Source organism: Chlamydotis macqueenii, chromosome 8, assembly GCF_036417535.1.
Source record: "Chlamydotis macqueenii isolate bChlMac1 chromosome 8, bChlMac1.mat, whole genome shotgun sequence".
Lineage (NCBI taxonomy): Eukaryota > Metazoa > Chordata > Aves > Otidiformes > Otididae > Chlamydotis > Chlamydotis macqueenii.
Window position 1 is genome coordinate 10,499,785 of NC_141563.1, and position 25,499 is coordinate 10,525,283.

The 25,499-nt window shown below is 41.5% G+C and overlaps 1 protein-coding gene across 2 annotated transcripts in view; it reads right to left on the bottom strand.

Moving 5' to 3' along the window:
• C8H1orf21 (chromosome 8 C1orf21 homolog) overlaps positions 1-25,499 on the bottom strand; it is a 119,394-nt gene that overhangs the window by 22,490 nt on the left and 71,405 nt on the right. The window lies entirely within an intron of this gene.

Here is a 25,499-nt window from a genome sequence, read left to right on the forward strand (position 1 = left end):
TGAACTTTTTCAGCCTGTTTTTAGAACATGCTCTACACCCACCCTTTGTAAAATCAGTACCCTGAGAGATGCCTCCATGTCAGGCAATGTGTGCTGAGATCTTCCTGCACTGTCAAAACCAGCCAAGACTGATGACTCCCCATGTGCACATACGCTGTCTCACTGCCGTAATACTAAGTTTTAGGTTACATTTTAGGCTAGGCTTATTGAAAAGTGAAAAGACGGTGACCATGAAACAACCACTTTGAGGAGGTGTTAAAAATAACACCCGGCTCCCTCCATCTGCAAAACAACAGCATGTTGATGGCATCTCCTCTTGTAGAGCCTGCAGTTACACTGGTTGCTGGCTTTTATCTGCAAACGGCAGGTTTGAGTAGATTATGTTTATTACGCATTTCTTATTACATCCAAGCAGTTCCATAAATTGCAGTGAGATCCTCCCAGATGTTAGGACAACGAGAGTGTCCCATTAACCCAATCTTAACGGGGGATTTGGCAGGATACACATAAGATACTTTTCCCCTCTTGTCCAAATCTGAGATTTACCAAGGATGGAACAACAAGGGAAAGCAGCGAGTCCTGGGTTTGTTATTTACAATTAACAGAAGAGGAAAACCAGAACTAGTTAGAAGATATGGTGCAAATGAAAAGACACAGTTAAGCCAAACGGAAACAGAATAAAATGGTACCAAGAAATTTTGATCGAGGTAACCTTGAGAAGTGAAATGACAGAAAACAGAGTAGCACCACTCACCAAGACAAACATATTTGCAACAGGAAGGTTTGGGGCATTCACAGCCTATAGAGCTAAGTCTCACGCACAAAGCAATGGCACAGACACAACCATCTCGATGTGTCCCACTCGGGCATTCTCACAGTCGTTATTTCCACAATGTGTTTCCAGTTTCCCCAGGCTGACATCATGGGAAACACCTCTGAACATGTGGAACATCACACACTGCACGCGACGCGCTCATGCAGATGGACACTGCTCGCTAACCACATATCCCACTTATGGAGCTGTGCAGCTGACAAAGGGAAAAAACCCATATTAATGCTTGTTCTAAAGTGGCAAGAATTCCCTACAAGAAGCTCTCATTCTCCCAGCACTGTCCAATGCTCAAATTTTTAGACTTTTGGTAGATTGCAATTATGCAAATACCATGGCTGGAACATATTTTCAATGTCTGTATTTTGCTCCTCTCAACGTCTGTTTTATTTGCATTAATTCTCAAATTTGCACAAGGCGTAAGATTTAAGACTTGAGAAAATGAAGCTATAGTTCTTGCTACACGGCAAATTTCAGCAAGGGTGGGTAAAATGTACATTTTAAAGGACATAATAGTTTGATTATTATTAAATACGACATATGTACTAAGACACACATGCGAAGCATTATGGGTGCAGGAGGAGCCTTAAACGTGATTTATGTATTTTGTGACATCTTTTCATTGTTTTAGTTAGCCATTACTTTTGAATTGTAGAAAGAATGATTATTATTTCACACAAAAAAAAAATACAGTAGCCTGCTCATTTAGTGAGTTTCCAGTCCTCAGACCCATAAACATGGGTTTTGTCTGGATTCTCCAAACAAATTTATCTGAGAGTAATACTGAGAATAGATATAATATACATCAGAATGAAAGACAACTATAAAAGGTTTGAAAAATTGTAAATTGTTTAAATCAGTAACGGAAGCTGGGTTTTCAAGTGTTTACCTCCTCTAAGTTTCCTTGGAAAAAGAGCAGGCAAGTAAGCATGTCTCCTCACTGTTAGCAAAAAGAGGCACCAGAGAGTAAATGTATTCCATCAAGGATGTCTAAAAATAGCTGCGATGCTCAAGATGCTGCAGATTAGAGGAAGATATCCAAGCCACCACTGGGTGAAGAACTAGCTTAAAAACCAATTACAGGCCTGGAAATACTCATGGCCAACATTTAAGATGTCCAATATTTAAGAGTCCCAAAATGTATGCCTGTTATGGCCTTTACTGTCCACTCTGATTTTAATGTGTCCATCATCTCACCTTCTGCATCATCTCTTCCCCAAATCACCCTTCAGAGGTGGGAGAGGACACGCAAAAGACTCAAAATGAGCACTGCCCTCCTTTTCCAGAAAGCAGTAAATCTTTTCTCCAGGAAAGCGTCAGTGTCAGCCAAGTGCAGCTGCTGTGCATCAGTCCCAGCAGTGGCATGGCCATGACAGAGGCCAGCACCGGGACACGGTGTGTGCTCCCTTGGGAGGGATTGGCCATGGAAAAGGAGGTTTCATACATCCGTGCAAGATCAGGCTGGCCAGGGACGGATCCTTCATTTACCCACAAAATTCAATGGCTCCTTAATCAGAATGTGAAATAGCATTGTGAAATTGTACAAGATTAGTCTCCTGAAAGTTTCACATGGTATCAACCACCACTAAAGGAAGATACTTCCAAATGTCATCTACTCGCATCACCTTAGGGCATATATCCAAACCACTTCAGTAGATTTCCGTCTAACCTGTTCTTCAAACTCCCATGCTGCAGGTTTTCTCAACAGCCTGTCTTTCATTTTGCCACATCACTAGAAGTTCAAATGTTTATCCTACAACCCAGCTTAAATCTTTGTCTGATGCATTCTTGCATCTCTCAGTGGTCACAGAGAAAAACTGACTGTCATACCTTTTAAAGCAACCTTTTATACATCGGGTGACTTGCATTTCCTTCTGCATTTTTAGGCTGAACAAATCAATTCCTTCCATCTTCCATTACCGCTTACATTTGCTAAACCTCCTATTCTTGTCACTCCCCTCTGGGCTCTTTCCCATCTGCCTACATCTCTCCTACAGAGCATGCTTCCAATTTCGGTCACAGTATTTAAAGCCTCGCTGAAGTCAGGATGTATCACATGTATTGCCATATTTAAGAGCAAAAGAAGCTCCTGTTTTTAATGCAGTATCTCAAACCAGCGACATTAACCTACCGTATTCAGAGATGGCGTGTCTCTGCCTGCAGCAGCCCCATCTGAGGCTCGTAAGCAAGTGGACAGCAGTTGCACATGGCTCTACCATCTCTTTTTACTATTGAAGTTTCCCTAAAAAAAAGGGAAAGTACATTTATTTTGAAAAGCAGGCTAGATGATCTAGATGATCCCCTTCATTTGGGGATGAAAGAGCCCAGCTCTTTCAAAACTAGTTCAAATCTGTCTGACTTCTGCAAGCTCTCTCTGAACGTACTCATTCTGTTACTGTAAATCACGGTTTGCCACTGAAATATCATTAAGTTTTATTACCACATACACAGGGGACAGGGTACGCTGTGCATTCATACTTCAAAAAAAAAAAGAAGTAAATAAATGCTACAGGAGAAATAAGCTGAGCTCAACTTCTCTAATGGGTACATAAAATTGGTGGTACAGTACTCAAGATCTCTCTCAAGCCAAAACGCTGGTGGGGGTGATCTGTCTTTCTGCCTCAAATCTTGGATTATTTAACAAAATAATTATTTGGTGCTAGGAGAATTATCAGAAAGTAAATCATCCGCATGTTCCATGACTCACAGCTCAACAGCTCTTCCTAAAATTAATAAAATTCACACGACAAGCAAAACAGGCATTTTTGAATCATTTCAATTTTGCTATTTCTAATCAAAACCAGCTTTCAAGTCTGCAAGTTGATTTCCAGCCATTTGCAGATGCCAAGTTTTAACACACACTCCATTTTCTTTTCAAGTCAGGTGAGAGCAAAGATAAGAAAAGCACCTCTAAAATTTAACAGGGTTGTCCCATCACAGGAGCGTTCAGAGAACGATGGACTGGCATGTCACTACCTAAAGGTGCAGCACTGCCAACAAAAGCTTTCTGCCTGAGTCAGAAGTACACTTTCATGCACGTTCATAGGCATGGTACTTACAACGAGAAGAAACTTAGAGCTTGGTATGAAAATACTGTCTCATTTTTCACTGCAGTTTACAGTATTAGTATTCAATTACTTCCCTACACTTAATTAACTCCTTGTTTAATCCTAATGTGATAATGAGAACTTTAATTCAAACCATATACCACATCAATGATCCTTACAGCAAAAATAGATTGTATTAAAGTCGCCAAAGCCCCATAATCCCTCTGCCTTTTTATAACACTGTAAGCCATATAAAAGCACAGCAGCTGCAACGGGCCAAGAATCTTCCCTGATTGCTAGTAAGAATGTTAACAAATAAAATCTATTTTGAAATCAAAAATCAGTAAGCTGTGATTAATGTTTCTCACTTGCTCATCTCTCTGGCAAAATAAAGAGCAGCACAGACATGGTGATCGGGGCTCCCTGCAGATTCTATACCTATGGCCCACCAAAGACCATGTTATGTCATTTGCTCTGTCAAAACTTCCAACTTTCCAACAACCCATGGCAGAGACCCATTGATAAGCATTCCTTCCTTGGCCTTTCTCTGGCCTGTATTTGCCAACTGTTAAAAACAGACTAGAGACCTAGCAAGACCTAGAACATCAAGACCTATCAAGGAGCACACTTGACCTTCAAGTAGGCTTATCAACTCTATCAGGAACATCAACAAATAGACTGTAGAAGTTTTACAAAGACAACTGGAAACACCATGCTTTCCACGCTTGGCACTTAGCAGCCAAATCTGACAAAGCTTAGATAAAGCTTCTCAATCTGAAGGACTGCAAAAGCAGTTTGGAAACAAACTGAGGTGTGAACTGCATTTCAGGATCACTTTTTTTGCCTACCAGTGAAATATGGAACTGCTCTCATTCCCCGACCCTGCTCATGAAAAGCACCACCTCCCACAACACCGAGGCTATGGGACAAGACGTGATGGAGCATGTCCCTAAAGAACCGTGTGCTTAAATTCATTAACAGTTTTCCTGATGCAAACTTTGACCAGGGCACGCTCCTGGATCTGCAAAGCACTTAAGGACCTTTTTCATCTCACGGAGGTGCCTAAATCCCACTTAAGCCAACAGTGCATGTGCCCACAATGTCGCCCTCCTGAATCACGCTCTGCACAACTCTTCCAGCAGAAGACCACATGTGCTGAAGGCTAACTTTGTAGCTATTAAACCTCATGATGACAATGAATGACTTTATGTTGGAAAGACTCTTTTTGACACCGTCGTGTATGTTTGAAATGGCTGGGATATGGTGAAGGAAAGCCAAAGGGGAAGATGGGCAAACAACCAGCCAGAGGAACAGCATGGTGGCCAGCTCAGCGAGCATGTGCCATTATAGGCAGAATTGATAAAATAACCTTCACTTGAGAAAGGAAGGGCAAACAGCAGATGGGGGAACACAAGAGGTACATTTTATGATGTTTAAACGTCACTTAAATCAACAGCTATCAGCTGAATGTACTGAGCAGAAGGAAATAAACTCCTTTCAGCTACGACTCTTCTACTCGTTTCTTCCAAACGAAAATACAGGCAGTCACACATCGCACTAAACTTGCAGTTATAAATACACAAATAGTAACACTGCACCGTCCTATTAATATTCTAGGACCATGAAAGCCTTTCTGTTACTATGTACAGGGCTTACTCCTGTGCCTTGGCAAACACAACAGCCTCGCCGTGCACTGCTTACAGCTGTACTCGCACCAAACCTGGCAGCTCCTGTGCCCACGGTCTCTCTTCTCCAGCCCATCTATGGACCTTCCTGCTGCTCAGACAGTGCCCAGTGAGCCATCTGTGATTACACCAGCCTCAGACCGAGACCGTGCGTGGCTATTTCCCCTGTCCGCTCACTTCTGAAAGGGCACGTTAAGCAACTCATTGAGCGGCCAGCAGGTGCAGAGAATGCTCAGGATCTTACCAAGGCTTATCTGGGAACTCAAACACTTAGATGGTTAAGGTGGTCTCTTCCTAATCCTCTAATTTGGAGTTCAGTTTAAGCATCAAATTCCTGAAGCTTAAAATCACTTTCAATTAATATTAGCCGCGTTGCTGTGAGCCTGCTGGGAGGATGGCTTCTGGCCTCCCTGATCCCCCAAGAGACCCAGGGGAGCTGCACAGTCACCTCCACAGACATTCAGCACACGCTCTCCTGGACCGATCAGAAACTCTGGCCAGCATTAATAAAGCAATATATGTTCAGAGAACATTTTTCAATGTTGAAATTTATTTATTTACCTCTTGGTAGGTCCCTCTCTAATTAAGAGTGCAGTTTCAGAGTCAATTTATGGCCGTTTCACTGAGGTCTCTCACTACAAGGGTCTCGGCCACGGACTTTCACTACATTCCTGCCAGGAACAGGACTCGTCTGGCCCTGTAAGGAGTCCTATTAACTCAATGATCTGCCTGAAAATAAACCCTAAGTCTTTTTGCAGGGTTCATTCACACAATTGACTCAAAAAGCTGTGCAGCCAAAGCCAGTGCCCCAGGGAGGTGGCATGGCTGGGGGAAACTTTCCTCCTCTCTTGGTTTCCACCTCAAACCTCACCTCTTTGGAAAGCTGTGCACCATTAGTTGTCCTCCTCTGCTCCTACTCTTACCTTGTCAGCCTTTATTTCCTTACGTATGAATGGTACTGTGCGCAGGAACAAAGATGTCTCTATTGTAGTCAATTCATAGCCTTGCATCCACATGATAGCCTTCTCCTTCCCTTTTTCCTACCCATGAGATACCTTTGCGAAGACTTTAAACTATGCAACTTGTGTCATTGGGTGATTATAAATAGTGCTTCTTGACACGGCTGCAAAGAAGGTTCCAGAGGAGAAACCACAGATAGCAGAAATCCTGCCTCACAAAAGTTCAATAAATTGGACTTCCCAAATGAATGACGAAAGCAAATTTCCCAGTGTAATTATCTTGCTGAAAGACAGAAGGATCCTTCAGATGTTTTGTTTAAAATTATTTAACATCTAAGTATTGATTAAAACATTTTAGAATGACTATTTATCACAAAACTCAGAATACAGTGAATAATCTCAAGACCAGAAAAATAATATAATAACAAGTAACATGATTTAATTCTACATGCTGCACTCTGCCTCTTGTTGTATTTGGTCTAAGCTATCAGCCTACCGTAAAAGCCAGCCAAGAATTCTTCAAGCCCTGCCAGAGCTAGAAATACTGGCCAGAAATATTTGTCATATCACAGCTCAGTTTCCAAAAAGTAAGATGCTGGACTTCCACAGCCAGGAAAATACAAGGTGCAAAGGACAATTAAAAAAAATGGACTTATTTAATATTGTTGGAATCCATCAGATCAAATGAATCTAAGTGCTCTTAATCCTACGGGGCTGCAGCATGACAAATACTCTTCATTTAGATACTCAGCCCCTGTGAGTCGAATCAGTCTGGAAGATTCAGCCACGCAACTGCTGGATGTTATTCAATTAGCATGAGGCAATGATTTCCAGTCCTCAGCGACCGAGGCAGCCTTCACCTTTAGAGAGCCAGACGGTTTTAGCTTGGATTAAATTTATCGATTTTTCCACTGTGTATAAATAACAGCATCGTCAGGCAATTTCAAATGAGTTCACCACCCACAATATTAATGGATTTTGCTAATTTTTTCAAAGCACTCATAAAGTACAAAACAACGGCATCTTATAATTAGGTGTAACCGCAGAGGTAGCTTCTGCAATACATATATCTCCAAGAAAAATTGACACAGACATACCCTTAACAAGTTTGGGGTTTATATTTACTTATTGTAGGGTACAACATCTTTAGACACAGCCAGTCCTGTTTATTTCAGTGAACCTACCTGTTGCAGTAAGGCCTGCTCCCAGAAGGAGGGCACCAGGAGGACTGAGTATCTCTCAAAGGACTGGTATCTATTTGTTGTTTTATTCAAGACTAAGACCTTCACTAATTCCAGTCAAGGTAAGATCCCATGTATGCTAGGAAAAAAAAACTAATTCTTCATCTTGGATCAGTTGCAGCTGTGCAGATGCTCAGTCTCAAAGCCAGGACAGCTGCTGTAAGATCATGGTTTTCACCCACCTTACTTTCAAGCAGCAGTAATGCCCAACCATCCAGATTTACCCATTTACAGTGAAAACGTGCCCTGAAAATTGTCTGATTGGGATCAGGAGAGCTCTTCAGATGAGACAAAGTACAAATATTTTTGAGGTACTTCTAAAAGAAATGTAAAGCACAATTTTTATGTTATTTAAAAGGAGACAATGAGGAGATCCTTTCTTAACTTCATTTTGACATCATAATGATAAAGCTCACTATTTGCACGCCGCTGCTAATTAATCAGACTGACTGAATCTGAGCTTTGACTAGTACCAAAGCATTGTATAACGAAGGCATTCAATGCTCTTTATGCTGCAGCAATAAAACTAGCTCCCAAAATTCACCCGTTGGCTTTCAATTATTCTTCAAAACCTAAGCTTGTGTTTTAAAGCAAACATCCATTCTGTAGTACTAGTATTTTTAGGGAAAACCTTTACACGGGAAAAATGTTGTAAACTAGCAGTACTTGAAACTTATAATTAAAAAAAAAATCCCCTCATATTTATATAACTACCATATTTCAGTTCTACTGGTTGCAGTGAACATGTGAGACACCTTGAGGCTTTTGTCACCACGTCTCTGGGCATTTTTATAAACAAGTTGGGAAAACCAAGTCTGTTTAGACCTACTAGATGAAAGCACTCTAGGATAAGTGCAAAGCTGGCTGGGAAGCCACACAAAGTAGTTTACAACGGCACATTGTTAAAATGGAGGGATGTATCAAATAGGATTTTGTTGGTATCTGTCCTAGAGCTGGATTTTCATCAGGGACTGGGATGATGAACAACAATAAATTGGAGACTACAACTGCTTTCCAAAACCACAGAGAGCATCAAGCCAGGAAAGACTCTACTTTGCAGAATTAAAACTTATCCTGACAACTTGGAGAGACACACTGAAAAAAACAGGAGATTATTCCAACAAGGCCCAAGCGCTAGGTATTACACTTAGGCAGGAATAACCAACTGGACATATACAACATGGAAACACCAGCTTACGAAGTAATTCTGCTGAACAGGATCTAGATGCTTGCTGGACATGAGCCATCAGTATTATGCTCTTGCAAAACAGCCAAGCATCATACCAATGCACGTAAAAGGTGTAATGGGCTGCAGAATATGCAACCTTCTTTAGCTACATGCACCCAGAAGGTCTCAAAGAACCACATGAACAACTAGAGCTCCACAAAGCATGACCATCGAGAAAACACTTGAAGAACTAGATCTGCTCAGCCTAAACGATGACAGAAGTGAGACACAATAAACTTCTGTTTTCCATACCTACAGTGACTCCAACAGCATTGATGACTTACAAATCAATCACTAACATGGAAGTTTGAATGGCAAGCCTGTTAACTATTTCACCACCCAACATTTTGATGGTGGTATTCAACTAAAGTCCTTGCTTCGCAATCCCAATATACCTTTCCTTTCCTGACAGCTATCGGTCCTATTCCTAGTCTACCCCCACGACTTTGTTCCTCACAAATTCTTTATTCACATGAGGCAATGAGCTTGAAGCAAGAGCAGAATAATTATTTGATATCTCCCACCTCAGTGTTAAGTTCCTCTAAACTCAATTAATCACAAAGAACCTCTGGCAGCTCACAATTTGCCAGGAAGATACACCAAAGTAATAAGTGATTTCACATTCTGCTTTTGAAGACAAGCTATTAAATTCACATACTGTAGTACTTTAATCAAGAATAGTTAATTAAGCTGTTCCCTTGATACGGATTTTTATCATTCTGCACCAGCCATACATCATTTTTATAGGACTCAGACTGTGGCCATGATGCATGTTTGTAATCTGTCTTTCCAAATTAATCTGTCACCATTTGTAAATTCAAAGCAGATCCAATCCATTCTGTCTCACCAGTAACTGGGCCAAGGCTGGGGACACTGAGGACTGGCGGGTGAGTGATGCTGGAGCACCATTTCACAAAAGGGTTTCAGCAGAAAGCTGAATTACAAATCCCTCTGTGGTTTGTCACCCAACATGACACGAAAGAGTCTGTTATTATTTTAGTGCTTTGTGTTTGCATCGCTTTTATTTCCTTAAGTGAACTCAGCTTTATGCTCCATGTCACCGTCATAAAATCAATTCAGTAGCTTACATTCTCATAGTAATCATCAGCATACATCATGCAGGAGTCATAAGTATAGGCCATAACACTAGCAAGATCTGTAGGGTCAGATTATTAAAAACATTAACATATGATAAGAATCTAAGTCTAATTTATTACAAGCAAAAATCCCCAACCATTTTCTACTACATTACCTGAGCTTAAAGAAAGGCTAATGCAACGCTTTTCTAGGAAAAAAAAAAAAAAACTTCAAACATGGCAGGCATAGGAACTAGATTTGAATCTCTTCAGTTTTAAAGCACTCACAGACGTTTAATACAAAAAAAAAAATCAAAAAGACATCACTACTTGGCTATGTGACTTAATCACAAGAAAAAAACATTATGAAGTTAAAAAATGAACAAATTTAAAACCTGCACAAGTTCTCAAAACCAGCGCAGGGATCCTTAACAGTGAACATTCAGATATTATTGCTGCGAGAATCTGCTAAAATTTACCTCTAGGAAAATAAGAAGCACAGAAGAAATGTAGAGAAGATGTGTCATCTCATCCAGCCTTTGTGATTGTATACCATCAGGTCAAACAAAGCCCTCTATATACCCATTTGACCATTTTTATTTTGGTTTTCTAAAAGATGAACCAATGAGGTGGATGTGAAACGGCTATTTTCACACGCTCACAATTTTACGGGCTCTGAAACAAGCTCCACTTACTGCCTCCTCTAAGGAAACACAACGAAAGGAGGTAGTTCAACACGGGACCACTGGATCCCCATCTCCATCAAGACTCCACAGAGCTGCCCTGGAAAAGCCTCTGCCTACGGAGACAAAAGAAGTCTATAAGGACATTTTGTCAGGTCACTTATTTTTAAAATTAAGAAAGGAAAATAATCCATGGTGTGTTTTATTTAAGCGAGAAATCAAGTACAGCCAGAAAAACAGCTTCCAAAACACAACCAAGCCCACAAGGACTGCAAGTCCACTCGATGAGCCTTTGAACTGGCTGGTAGCGCTTGGGCCTTTTATATGCTTTCCCCATTCAAGAGATTTGTTCAGATACTCATAAATACAGCTATTCATATAGCAAGATAGAATGGTGTATATAGGGATTTTAAGTAGAGAAAAATTCTTTCAGGCTAATCATAAAACGAAAGCACGCCAAACTTTAACTAAAGAAACATGTTCTAACAACGAGAAACTTTTATAATTAATCCTCGCCTTAGATCATCTCAGGAAGAGTTATGAGTCCAATTAACATCAGCTGAGAAATTGCTCATGTTTCTGAAATCGCTGAAACTAGACACTGGGTATCAGACAATCTGTATCCTTTCCATCCCATGACCAATTTATGGCTAAGCCGTGACTCACCGCATTAAGTCCAAAAATATGTCTCAGCATTAGCTACGGCTCGCTGCAGGCACGGGCGAAACAACTGACACTGTCGTTGGGGGAAAAAAAATCCCCTCAAAACTCCATCCCTGTTGTAAAGAGGTGAAGACAATGCATTGCTAAAAATCTTTATTTGGGGGGGCTTTTTAAAAAAGAGCACAGGGGCTATTCCCAGAGGAGTTACGTGGCGTGCAGGCTGCGGCTAGCAAAGGCTTGGCCGGTGGCCAGCCCCGGCTGCATTCGCTGCAAGACTGAGCAATGCCTTTAGCTCAGTAAAAGATTTCTGCTCATTTCATGGGGTTTTTTTTGTTTTTTTTGTTTTTTTTAAAAAAAAACAAACTGAAGGTGTAGAAAACTAAATACACAACTCGCTAAGAAAAAGCTGTACTTTGGAAAGACACGCCACCATCTCCTCGCATCTGCCATCACCGCTTCCACAGTGCTGCCAAAGTCCTGCTTCATTGCCGAACGTTTTTCCTAGGAAGGAAATGAGTGTAAACACTGCTTCAGAGACAGCAGTCCCATACGGATGTTAATCTTTGGAAAAGCTGGGCAGGACAGAGTGACTTAGAGAGTCAGGAGATCTCCAGAAGCAACAAATCCCACAAATATACAAGCTGCTAAACTCACGCATCCACCCAAGCCCTTACAAAAAATAAAGCACGTTTTGACCTTGACTCATTCTGAGAATCTATGAAGCAACCTGAAGTCAGTTATTATAGAGCCCCACCAGTCACATGAAAGGGCTGAGGGTTTCCTGTGTTCAGCTCAGGTATGCTTGCTAAGGCAACGTGCTCTCCAAGACTAAAAAGAGAGGGCAATCTGAAAAAGCCACAGCGTTTCATCGGCAAGAGGACAACACTACCAGCATCTCTCCAACCCTGAAAGCATCCCCTGGTTTCCACCATGCTTGACAGCCAAACCTGTCCCTCCTCTCTGTCTCACAGTAGCTTCATTTCTCCAAATAGCTAAAGGAAAGAAGAAAACCAAGGGAAAAAGGTAGCTTCACAGTGTGGTCCCTCTGACTCCCATGCAAATCATCCCCTCACACCGCAGAGCCCAACATCCAAATACTGGGCGAAGAGGAGGGCAGTAGATCATGCTCTGCTGCATACCATGCCTTTACCCTCTCCAGCATTTGCATTTCATTTTATAACCTGGGGTTTGGAAACTTATCCTCAGGTCGTTTCCCTGGAACTACGTGGGTTTTGAAATAAAAGTGCTGATTGGGATGAAACTTTTGGGAAGCACTGGTAATATATGAGCCCCTTTTTGCTGTGTTTGCAGGCAGAGCAGCCACTTCTGATTCCCAACTACTGCCTTCAGGTGCTGCCATAATACAAACTACATTTAAATATATATATACACACAGAGAAATATAATATTATTACCTTATTAAAAAGCATTGGTTTTGTGTTCCCATGCATAGACTCTCCAGCAGCTTGTTCGTTTTCGTTAAAGCCGCCTGCCTTTGACGCTATCCCACGGAAAGATTACATATTAGATAAAGCAGCACGCAGAAGTAAGCAGCCTAGTTCAGTATTACTTTGCTATCTGTGTGAACTAGTGCTTCACATTAACAATTATTCATGTATACAGGAGATTTATTTTATAACATATCTACATGTAATTCCAAACTGCATCGTCCTCTGTACGCACAAGAGCCTGAATTATCTGCCCAGCATTTTCATAATATCAAAGTCCTTGCTTTTACAAATATAAATTTATTTTCACAGGGTTTTTTTTTCTCCCTGACTTTGTTTTCCTTTTTACTTTAAAAAAAAAAAAATCCTGAATCCTTGAAGGTTATAATCTTACATTGATTCCTCCTCTCCCAATCCACTGTCCTCCTCTTTCCCCCCGTTGAGATGCAGAAACCCCTTCCAACACATGCACCTGAGTCTCCCAGCTGCTACAGAGCAGCTGGTATTGGCTATCCACAAAAGTGAAGGGGAACAGCTGAAGTAGAAAAGTGAAATTATAGTGAAAAAATATCACGCTGAGCCCCTTCCAGACCAGGTTTAAGCACACATAGTACAGATGGAAAGATCGTTTTATCACTGATCGTTTTATCATTAGAGGTGGCTGAAGCGTTCGTAGTTCAACTGGAGGCAGATACGCGATCCAGGGAATTTCACATCGACTAGCCAGAGCTGGCAGCAATGCCAAAAGCATCGGCAGTGCCTCACCACTTGCCAGAAAGGGAGTTTACTGCCACAGAAGTGATGCAAACTCCGAACATTCACACAATCCCAACTCCAGCCTCCGTCCCTATACTTAAGCAGAAGCTGCCACCTTCCACTTTGTAAGATTAAAAAGAGTTTATGCTGACTCTGTTTGGCAAGTGCCTAACTGATGCTCCAGGCATCCTACACAAATAATAACAACAACAAAGTCTCATTTACGAAAAGAAAAACACGCCCCCAATTTCAGTTAATATAAAAAAACATAATTCCTGAAAACACGACCTTTATAACCCTCTCCTTCCCCTTCACAGGTCTATTACATTTCTAGTTTCTTTTTTCAGGGAGCTCATATAGGGCATCAGCAACACCTCAAGAACACCATGAAAGTCTCCCCTATCCATGTGTGTAGCTGACAAGACCCCGTGCTTTTACCCACTATCCACCACGAGGAACAAATCCCTCCGCTCTTCATTCACTCACCTCCTCCCTGTGGATCATCCCATGGCTTCACACCACTCTGCAGACCTCTGCAGTGGCTGCCCCAGGACCAGCAAACCCCTTTGGTAAGGTGGACCATCGTTGGCTCAAGAACATTGTTACCTTCTTCCCAACGGTCCCAAAATACGCAGCAGCAGGAGAGCAAATGGGGAAGCACCTTACCAGTCCATGCCAGGTCTTGGTGACACCTGGATTTGCCAAGACTGTCACCCTGAGCATGCAGTAATTAAGGCTGAAGAGCTCAATGAGCCAGCTGTGCCAACAGCTGTCTCCAGCTTTCTTTCACTTTCTCCAGAGAAGACACGATTAAATCAGGATGTTTTCTGCCCACATCCGGCCTTCACGGCAGCACTGTCCCAGCAAGCCTAAGCTGACAAACCGCCCGGGTAGCCCAGCCCCTGCAAAGACCCCTCACTTCCCTGAAAGAAGGAAAAAAAAAAATCCACGTAAAAATGTCCACTGGGGTTTCAAATAATTTCACACAAAATGCCATCATTTTCTCCATGGGGGATTTTAAATATTTACCAACTTCATTCACATATTGTGATGAGGCACAATCAAAATATCACGTAAGGAACCATAAAACAACTGCTGCAGCGATGAAAAAAGTTCCTGCTCAATAACAATGTGAGCATACAACTGCCTAACAGGTAGAAAGCCTAACAAAAGTAGCGACTATTGAAACAGAAAAATTATATTTCATGCTTACTCAGTACAATAGACATTGTCGTTTTGAAGATCAGTTAAATAATTAGTGCTCTCCTGCTACAAATTTTATTCCTGCAAGTACTCCTCACTCTCAGATCTTCTACTGCATGTTGCTTCCAAAAGCATTTTTTTTTACATTTCTTACTGAATAACCAAGATGAGCAGGGGAAAAAACCACACACAAAAAATAACGGCATTGTTTGCGTAAAAAAGGAGACAAAATGTACGCATTTCAAAACAATAATAGTGCAAAATGGATTGAGCGCTTCTGGTTTCTAATCCCACAACAGAGGAGCAATGGGGCTTTCAAGAGAAAAGTAGCAAATTCAAAACTGAAAATGCTAATTTGAAAAAGATGTTAGAAAAGTTTGTTTTTCAAATAATGACAGACTAGAATATGCAATATGCTGCCATCACGTGCTGTTCATGGCAAAAGCTCTGACCTGCTTCTTGAAATGCTCCACACCAAGACGGCCAGTAGCGAAGCACTGAGACACGGGAACAGATCTGTCTCCTACAGGACAACACAGGGTCTGACCCCAGCAATCCCTGTGGGATTCAACTGGGAGAGACCACACAAGATCACTGAACTGCTCGCACAATACCTGGAAAGAAATGCTACGAATAAGCTCCCACCTACATCAGAAAAGCCCTATCAAAACTGTTTTTACAGACGATGAGTACCCTCAGCTACCGCCGTGCAGATTTAACGCAGAGTAAAACGTGTGCTGGTGGTAGGCTTCCTCTGCTGAACGAAACCCACGTGTCTTCCTACATACCCATAATGAGGTGTGTGTCTCCTTGGGGTGCCCTGCTGCTGACAGAAAGGATGTCTCTCCTCAACTAGGGCAAGCTGAGAAGTTCAGGATTGCAAAGAGCCCTCTGAATCTCTTCTCACCTCCCCTTGTAATGTTTCTGCTCACTTTTAATATTTTGCCCTTCCTCCTTTACCCTTCCAACTTTTTCCTAGGATGGTCACTTAACTCCAGCTTGCTTCCAGCAGCCGCTAACGCAGATTCCTCTTTGGGGCTTTGGACTGTACTCACCCTAGCAGCTCTGCTGGCCACAGAAGATGCCACCTTTCTTGCCTGTCACTCAGGAAGATGCATTAAATTCCACCCGAGAGAGACATCCAACACAGATGCTGAGGTCTACTTTGCTATCGTGTCACCTGTTTTGCTGCATTCGAGATCAAATCAGCTGTCACCAACCTCAGGAGACAGCAGAAACAATCTCTTCCTTAAAAATATGAACAAATCCTATCCTTTCATAATGGTCAGTCTTCGCCTTTAAATTTGATCTCCGGATCTATATGAAGCCATCATAATTCAACGCGAGCGAACTGAGCTCTCAGGTGCTAGAAGCCACTTTAAAGATGCATTTCTCTATAAACAGGCCAAAGGATCAAAGTGTTGGCGTTGGTGAAAGAAACATGGGATAAAGATAAAAGGAGGAAAAAAGAGAGAGAAGGAAAATACTGTCACAGGACCCCAGCCACTGCAGAGCATTAAATCCTGAGAACTGGGTGCTGGACATCTTCTACACACAGCAGACAACAGTTCATTTGACTGACTTCACGTTCACCTCTTTTAACTGGTCTTTAAAGACCTTAGTTAGGGAAGTTCACAAAAAATCCTCACTACTTCTACTGAAAAAAACAGCCACGCTATCAACAACTTAGAGCAAAACTGCACTGACTGTAAGAAAGATTTGCCTGAAACCAACACTGAATGTCCCAGCTCTCAAAGGGCACCACCTCAGCTGGCGGTGCAAATCAAAATTAATACATTCAGTATTGGTTTGGGGTCTAAAGCGGCACATCCCATCTTTCAGCACTTTGAAACTTTCTCTTCCAGGTGCAACACTGTACCCAAACTAAGACTAAGAGATCTCTGAAGCTGCATGAATAAATATCTAATGAAACATCTACGGATAAATTTGCTTGTCAGCTCTGTCCGCTTAAAGATTCTGAAATCAGCACCTCACCAGATACATAAATTCTGGGCCCTACCTTTTCTCCATAACCACCTCAACTGAGGTGAGGAGTCCTATGCCTAAAAGAAAGCTTGAGCAAACCCATGGAATATCATCTATAATTACATTTGAACAGACGAAAGGATGAACTTCTATCTCACTGCTCTCAAAAGGAGGCAGGAGGACAGGAGGCCCCAGCTTTACTCTCTGACAGCGACTTTTGATATTTTAGGCATTTCTGTATGTTCATTTCTGCCTCTATCTTGTCTTATCCTCTGTTCCAAAACAGCAAAATTAATAATTAACACCTACCAGGCAATCACTGAAAAGCAAGTACCAAAACAGAGGATATAGAGAGCTTCTACTGCTGACAGCTTTGCTCTTAAAAATATAATAAAAACGCAACTTCTCAGCTCTGGGAAAAAAAAAAAAAAAAAAAAAAGGAGAGGGGGCAAAAAGTTACAAACTTCCCAGTCCTCAGAATCATGGAAGAAACACTTCAATCAAAAACTTCCAGAGCTTTATGTATAATGTTTTTAAAGAACAAATTTTATATATAATCGATATATTTTGACCAGCTGACTCATTTTCAAGTGGCTGATGCTGGCAGCACTGCAATGCAGGCTGTTTTACTGCGAAGTGTGCGATGAAGTATCACAGGAAGCAGCGTACACTTCTCTACCTCTTCCTGGAGAGCAGCACTGGAAGTTGCACGTCCAGAACACACACACAACGCCCGGGGTCTTGACAACTTCGAGCACAAGGATGACGATAAAGAGAAGACTTGTGGTTGCTGGTGGGCTGTGTATGTGGGGCTACAGAGATACATCATCGTGACCATCTGCCCACCACAGCCAGACCTCATCACAGCAGCATCCTGCTTGGGCTTCGGACACTGGCATCTACAAACCCTGGATGATGCGGTCTGGAGAAGTCTGACACATTTCAGCCAACGAGCAGCTATCTTTTGCAGTTGAGGTCCTAGGTAGGTCTGCTGTGATAAAGGACTTCATTGGCAAAGTGAATTTTCAGCCAGTGCCTGACAGCGAAGAAAGAGCAGCTCAGCTGGACTTTTAAGAGGACCCTGAACAGAGCAATGTAGTTTCTGTCAGCAGAGGATTTCAAAGCCAGCAGCACCGTTCACTCCCAGCAGCAACCCTGCCACTGCTGCTGACTCCTCTGTGTCACCAACAGCTCCTCGTCCAGCTTCCTCTCAACAGCATCAGCTTCCCAGAGCAGGAAAAATAATCCCAGGCAGAAACCCATCCATTAAAATGGCACAGGCAAGGAAAAAAAACATGACCAGTATTGAAAATGATCTGCTCCCACAAGTGACCGGAACAACTCTGCAGGTTTTGCAAGAATCCTTTACACCAACAACGTAGCTGGTCCTGAAAACTTGCTCCTGACAACTGCCCAAGGCTCTTGGGCACCAGACCTTCACCACTATTTTTGTTCCCCCTACCAAACACTAGCAAGACTGCAATTACATGCTGCTTCTGAACACTGTTATTGTAATATGCTTAGAAAGAAGCATATTAAATAAATTAAATAAAGAAAATATTCCCTATCTTTTTTTAAAACTTCCTACTTTAAAATCACATCCATCAAGAGACTGACAAATCGCATCATTCTACCTCGCAACAGGACACTACACATATTTACCTAACGGAGGCTGAAGACTGAAACAAGGTCTAGTTTGAAGAAAAAAAAAAAAAAAAAAAAAGTATCTGGAGCACAAACAGTTTTTATGTTATTTCCTGACTTGCTAAAATTACTTATTAATAGTATCCACTTATTTTCTAGATTTTCAAAAATTAAATACTAGTGCAAAATTTAATACTTCTTCCCCCCAAAACATTTTTAATGGAATCCAGAAGAAAAAGAACACTAATACTCAGTGCTATGATTTACTTTGATGTCTATATAATATGCAGTGACCCGTAAGTGGAATGAGCTAAAACTGTCATAAATTCATTATGAGAAACCATTCTTTGAAGAATATCACTGCAAATTTGAAATAAAATGGGCAATATGGAAATAAGTTAATTGCATGGTACTTAAAATAATTGGCTCTAGTAACAATATTTTTTCCGTCCACTTCTATTTCAGCTGCAAATGCATTTCTTCCAAAAAACATCAGAGACGCTGGTTTATTAAAATTGAGATCTCGTAATTACTTAGTACTGATAGTGACAGGGTAGTATTCATTTAGGATCCCACACTTTGAAAAAAAAAATTTCAGAGGATGATTTTATGATTTTAAATTCCCTGGGAGAGGGAACCTGGGAGTATATGCAGCATAAAATGCACCGATCCAGACTCTACCGATGAAGACTGGAGGAAAATGCATCTGATAAACAACTATATATTCCCAGGGGAATTTCTTAGGTACCATCTCATAAAAGTATAAAGCAAAACACCTCTTCACTGAGCGGGGCACATTGTCTTGCCCTGTCCAGCCCTGTGCTGCTCAGACCGACTCTGCCTCGAGGGAACCAAACTTTTGCCCTTACAGGCACCCGGGGCAGGGAGGTCCATGGGTGTCCCAGCCAGCCCCAGGGCATGGGATGCTGCCTCCTTTATCCTAATAGGAATCCTGCCACCTCTGGCAGGAAGGAGCTTGATATTATGCTCATCACTCCTTCATTTAGATACTTTTCAATTTTAATCCCTGGCTTTCATTTACTTACTTATTCTGTAGCCGCGTCTTGTAGCGGCAGTTTTCACGCTGTGGTTTGTTTGTTGAACTCAAGAGAGGGAGCAGTCCAGACGGGGAGCATCTCTGCGCTGGTCTGCGAGGAGCCTGTGAGACCTGTTTCCAAAGACCTCCCTCGGGGCCCCGGGATTTGGCTGATGCAGCATTTAGGCAAAGCGGATTCCTCTCCTTGTGGGAAAACGTGTGGGGGAGTAGCCTTGCTTTACAGCCCTCAACTTCTCTGCTCTTTTTTCCAGCTCTCAGAATTACAAGAGACGCAACGGGTGGGCGGCACAGGAACCCCTGCCCGTTATCAAGCCTCTGTGCCCATCTGGCCATGCTCACTTTGTCCTTTTATTATTCTTATGCCACAAGAACCAAAGAAAAAGGGTGTCTCAATATTTTTTTCCCCTCCCAGAATGACTCAAGCTGTATTTTTCAGTGTGTTCTGTGCTTTTCTCCCTTCCTGGATTCCAACACAAGAGCCAAAAGAACCTTCAAGTGCTTTGTTGAGCTTTGTATCTGAAAACAGAAGGAAAACAGGGCAGCAAGAGGCAGACAAGTTGATAGCCTCTCCTTTATATACAGGAAATAGCTAGATATCCATCCTTGAAAGCGGATAATGAACAAACACAATGCCACAGCTTCAACGCTCGTACCTGGAGCTGACACCACACAGGGTCTCCGGTATGATGTTGCATACAGCACTGAAACCAAATGAGGGGTCAACACAGGATTTAATACGCAAAAAAAACTCTTCAGGATAGAAAAAACACAAGAAAATCTCTTCTTTCTAAGGGCTTGAGGGTTGTTGGTCCTGGGCATTTCTGGTTTCTCTGCCCTTATAAGCAGAGTACAAGCAAGTTCTATCCTGAAATGGTCTGTTTCAAAACACATGATCATTGCAAAATGGTTTAAAATAAATAATTAGGAAATTGCAGTCTGAAATCGTAGCACTGTAGCATACATTAATCTGATACTAATTTTAATTTCTACAAAGCTCTTCACCGAGGTACTGTGTTCACCAGTGTTGCCATAAATACACAGAGTTACACGTTTAAAACACAGCAATTCAAAGCTTATCTAGAAATAGTAAGCAGCAGTGGCTTCAAACACTTTAAAGTACAATATTAATTTTATTCCCATGCTTAAATTCGCACTTGTGGTATTTTGCATATGTAGAAAGGGAAACACCACAAACACCCCCAATAAATTTAATCCCAGAGAGTGGTGGCTAGCTCATTTCTTTTAGCTAGCTTATTTTGTCGGGGTTTTTTTGTTTTCTTTTGGTTTTTTTTGCACCTAGATAGAGTAGCTTAGCAATAGAATTAAAAATATATTTTCCTAAATCGATCTGGAATTCAGACATATGTCAATATCTACATTGCACATCACAAAATGTTTCCCATGGATGCATCCATAATACATGTTTTGTGTATCTATTTAAACATTTATATTATACACAGCAGCATTACATTTTACATAGCTATTGAAGTTGCTTCATTCCTCATTTTCTGCTAGGCTTTTAATTTGATAGACTTCATCTATCAGATACTACTGTCTACTTTTACCATATCACTGCAGAAAGTGATAACTGGAGCTGAATATAGAGCTGTGGATACTGAGGGTTTGCGACACTCAGTATTACAGAGCCAAATGATAAACAGAGAACAGCATCTGGGCTGAGAAGCTCGAAACGTAGTGAGGAAATAACAGCGCACGCAAGACTGGAAAATTACATTTGCAGGTAAGTAGAGTGGAAATTTATACTTATTGGGGAAAAAAAAAAGCAAAACATTGTTTTTGTTATTAAAGGCAGAGTGAGAGATAGCAAGAGCAATGGAGAGAGGCAATTTTCTTCCAACTCCAGCAGGAATTCATCTCAAGCTCTAACACACAATTTCACTATGGAGCTTCAGACAAAACAGAAGATTATGTCCAATTCTTTTGAGAGTCTGCATAACAAAGCATAAAAATCCCAATAAGTAGCCTTTTGTGCCAATGCAGACCAGAAAAACATTTCTATTAGTAAAAGTTACAAAACTGAACTGTAATAAATACAGAGTTAGCTTCCTAACACAAAAAGATGTAGCTTTAGTATTCGATATTCTCAGGGGTATCCGAACTATTACAAAGCGTCTCAGAGGAAAACTGATACAGCTCATCAAGTTTGCCAAAGCAATGCTAAGCTGCCCAAATATGACACACTTTCTTATTTTACCTGTTCAGCAATAAATAAACTTTTACAATGGGAAGCCATTAGTGCTGCCAGAGTTAAATTCATCCTGTTACGAATGGTAAATAGGCTGTTCTGATTGTATTCTGTACATTTAACATGATGGTGTAGAGCTAAACAGCAAGTCCTTTCCAAACAAAAGATTAATAGATCTTTAGAAATGGTAAAATGTGTTATTTATTCTGGTCATACTTTCTCATAGCAGGTATGATTTAGAATAGATTTAGCATTTTAAAATATTAATACTTCCTGGTTTTTAGCATTTTAGCTTTCCAAAGTAACAAAACTAAGTATGTGGCACATGTGATTAGCCATGATTAGGTTTTGCTGATATTTAGACCCAAAAAAACCCATTCAGATTTGCTGAGTGGTAAACTCCAAGTTGGTAAAACTCTCTTTGTTTCGCGAAACCCTTATCATAAAACCCTTAAACATTATTCAGTACCGAATAAACAACCTGCAGTTCTCTCAAAGGACTTAGAAACGCAGGAGAGCTCGCCTCTGCCCCAGCAGGGTTTTGCTGAGCCGCTGGGGATCCACAGAGAGCTGAGGTTTAGTTTTAACACACGGGGGTTCGTCACCTCACTTGGCACACTGGTACCACGCCGTGCACGGAGACATCATCGTCTCGGTTGTGCCTCAGCCAACAACCCTGCGGGACCCCAATCCACCCCAGGCAAAGCCATTCCCAGCCACCCCAGTCCAGGACCTCGATATATCACTGCAGACAGCCCTTCTGCTTCTGAATGCATAAATAACCACCACAGCCGGTTATTTAACTCTGGGAATAACACCACACTCATGGGCTTCTATGCTCAATCACATCTCATTTGAAAATTTGTACAATTTCCATGTTTTTTTAATATATATTATATACATACACTGTATTTATAAACACTTGTGATTAAAAAATGTATATAGTCTTGAAAATCAGGACAAATTACTTCTTCCTTTCATCTGCCTACTCGTTCTTTACAGCTCCAATTCAAATGTCCCTGTTTTAGCTGAGCAGCTATTAAAGCGCGTGGTGCAGAGTACCAGCGTGCAGCATAACCCTGGGTCTCCAGCACCTAATCCTGCTCCATCCCATTCCTATCTGCAGGCTACAAGGATGTGTTGAAGTCAGCTCAAGATTTCCCCCACCAAGGGCAACAGAATTGGCTTGATTTTGAGGGTGGAGATGCCCAGCCAAGATGCTCAGGAAGGTGCTGGAAGCCAGAGGTACCAGGAATGAAACCAGAACCAGAGAGATCCCAGTGGCAAGTGGAGAACTGCAGAAACAACCTGCGTAAAGAAGTCAATCAGACCAATGGATACAAGGGGACTACAGGAAAACAATAACTGACTGTGGCAGAGTCTGAAACAAGCTTGGCTTTTTTATCTTTTCTTATTTCCTTTTTTTTCTCCCTCTGTCAAGAACCTACATTTTAATTCAAGGAGGCCTTTGATTCTGCCAGAAAGTGTCTTCACATGGAGCATCTGCTGTTTCACCTGGCATACAGCCCTAGCACAGTCATTCCCACTGTCAATCCATCTGAGGAGTATTTCTGCTTTACAATGTCAGCCTTGCTCAAGTCTTGAGCCCTGCTTAAGCCCCAGGCTGAAGTTGAGAAGATGGTGATTCACTGACAAAGCCTCCTCTCTCCCAGGGATAGCCACGCCTGTACCAGCCCATCTGCAGCTCTCTCCTTAAAGAGAATACAAGCCTGGGACCCTGACCACAGGACCCCAGTATAAAACGACAATTTGCCTGGAGTCTGCTATGTCCTCCCATTCTCTTTATCTACTTGCATGACCTTTTTTTTTCATTCCTGACTCAGAAATATTGCAACACCAAAGGCAGAGATGGCAACACATCAAAGAGCCTAAGTTATAAGGGAAGCGGTTTTATTTTCACTTGAGCAGAGATTTTTTTTTTTTTAAGTGAGACTTCAAAATACCTTAAAAAAGTAACAGTGATGATAACGGAACTGAAAAATTTGATGGCATCTGAAAAACATAATTTAAGAACAAGTATCAGAGAATAAGATAGCCACAGTGCAGCAGTTCCCAGGGAACCGACTATAATGACATTCAGGTTATACATCTCATCTGGGCTGCGTTTCTGAAGGAGATGTGAATTAGCAGCCCTGCGACAATAAAGAAACGTGGGATTAAGAAACAAGAGAGAGGAGGGAAAAGGGCCAGTCGATTTTCCCACCACCTTTTCTTGTTCCTAAGATTTCTGTTGCCTGGAAATGGCTGATGAGAAGACAGGATTATGTAAGTGCTTGCCAATTTTTCACACGTTAAGAAAACTAAAGCCTGAACGATGGGTAGCTTAACCCATCTTCTAAGCAGTGAACTAAAACATGTTTACTAAGGAGAACTCGAACAGTGAAACCCCTTTAAAAAATCCAGGAGTGACAAGGACTTGACAAGTCCCAGGATTAAAAAGCTGCATACATTACAGACAATGTAATCTCCTTACAGTAAAATGAGGAAAAAGAAAACAAAGCCTTTTTGGTGTGCAAGCTGGTTTTTGTTCTAAATTATATATATCCTGTTTGATTGGAGACCTTCCTCTGTTATTGTCTTTTTTTTTTCTCCTGATAGATATGCCAGAGAACTACAATCCCCCTACTCCATATTAAGTTATATTTTCCAACAATCTCATGACTCCCATCAAACATGACCCATCAACAATAAAACAATAAGCACTGCGCAGTAGAAATGTCTCTTCCGAAATTTAATCATGCAAACGCCTAGATGCTACAAGAAAGGAGGCACCAACCAAAGTGCAAAATACCTGTATCTGATTTTGAATACGACTTCAGCAACTGCGTCATCTCAACAGATCTAAGATTTCCTGGACTCCTCCTCGTTGTCATTCAGGTGGCATGTTACCTTCTCCAAATGCTCTGATCTAAATACAGCTGAAGACTAGTTTAAAATTTAAACTGCTAGACTTTTTCCATTTTTATAAAAAAATAAGGTTTGTGCTCATTTTTCCTTTTTCTCTATTTACCAACTGGGATCTCTAAAATGAGCAAAAAATTCTTGCACTTACTCCTCTTCCAGTTCAAAACAAACATGCTTACATTGGTGAGAATGCTGAATACACCTCAGATAAAGCTAGAATAGGTGGTGTTCTCAGCAATGCTTCTGAGGCCCCAAAAAATCCCAAAATCTTGCTGCCAACTGAAGTTGCGCCGACCAATGGAGCACCAGCAATGCAAAATTGCAGGTGGCAAATACCTAATCTGGAGACTGAAGCAAAAATCACGTTTTGTGCCGCTCAGCCATCCTAACACCAAGGTTAGGACAGCACACAGCAAAATAAACTCTACTATGTGCTACTGGAATGCCCATGTAGTTCTGTAACGCAAGAACGTGTGTCTAGAAGAGTGAATATAAAGTACCCAGGTTGCATGAAGCTCGCTCACATCTTCAGGAAAAGAAAAAATCCCAAACAGTGGGTTCTTGTGCCCAACGATGGTAAAAGGCAAATCCTCAGCTGGTGATAACGGTTCCACTGAAATCTGCTGATGATGTTCCCCTGTTGGTCTTACTGATGGAGGGGAGGGAAAAAGCAATCCTACGTGAAGAAAAGCTGAAATGAATCAGTAGAACCAGATGTGAAATGTTGCGCCCAACTCTTGTAATTGGGAGATGTCTTCAAAAAGTTAAACCAGGCAAAGCCCCAGTCAGCCAATTACAAAATAGACATTCCTTCAGCTTTAGAAGAGAAGAAACGACTCTCAGAAATGCCAGTAGTGACTCAG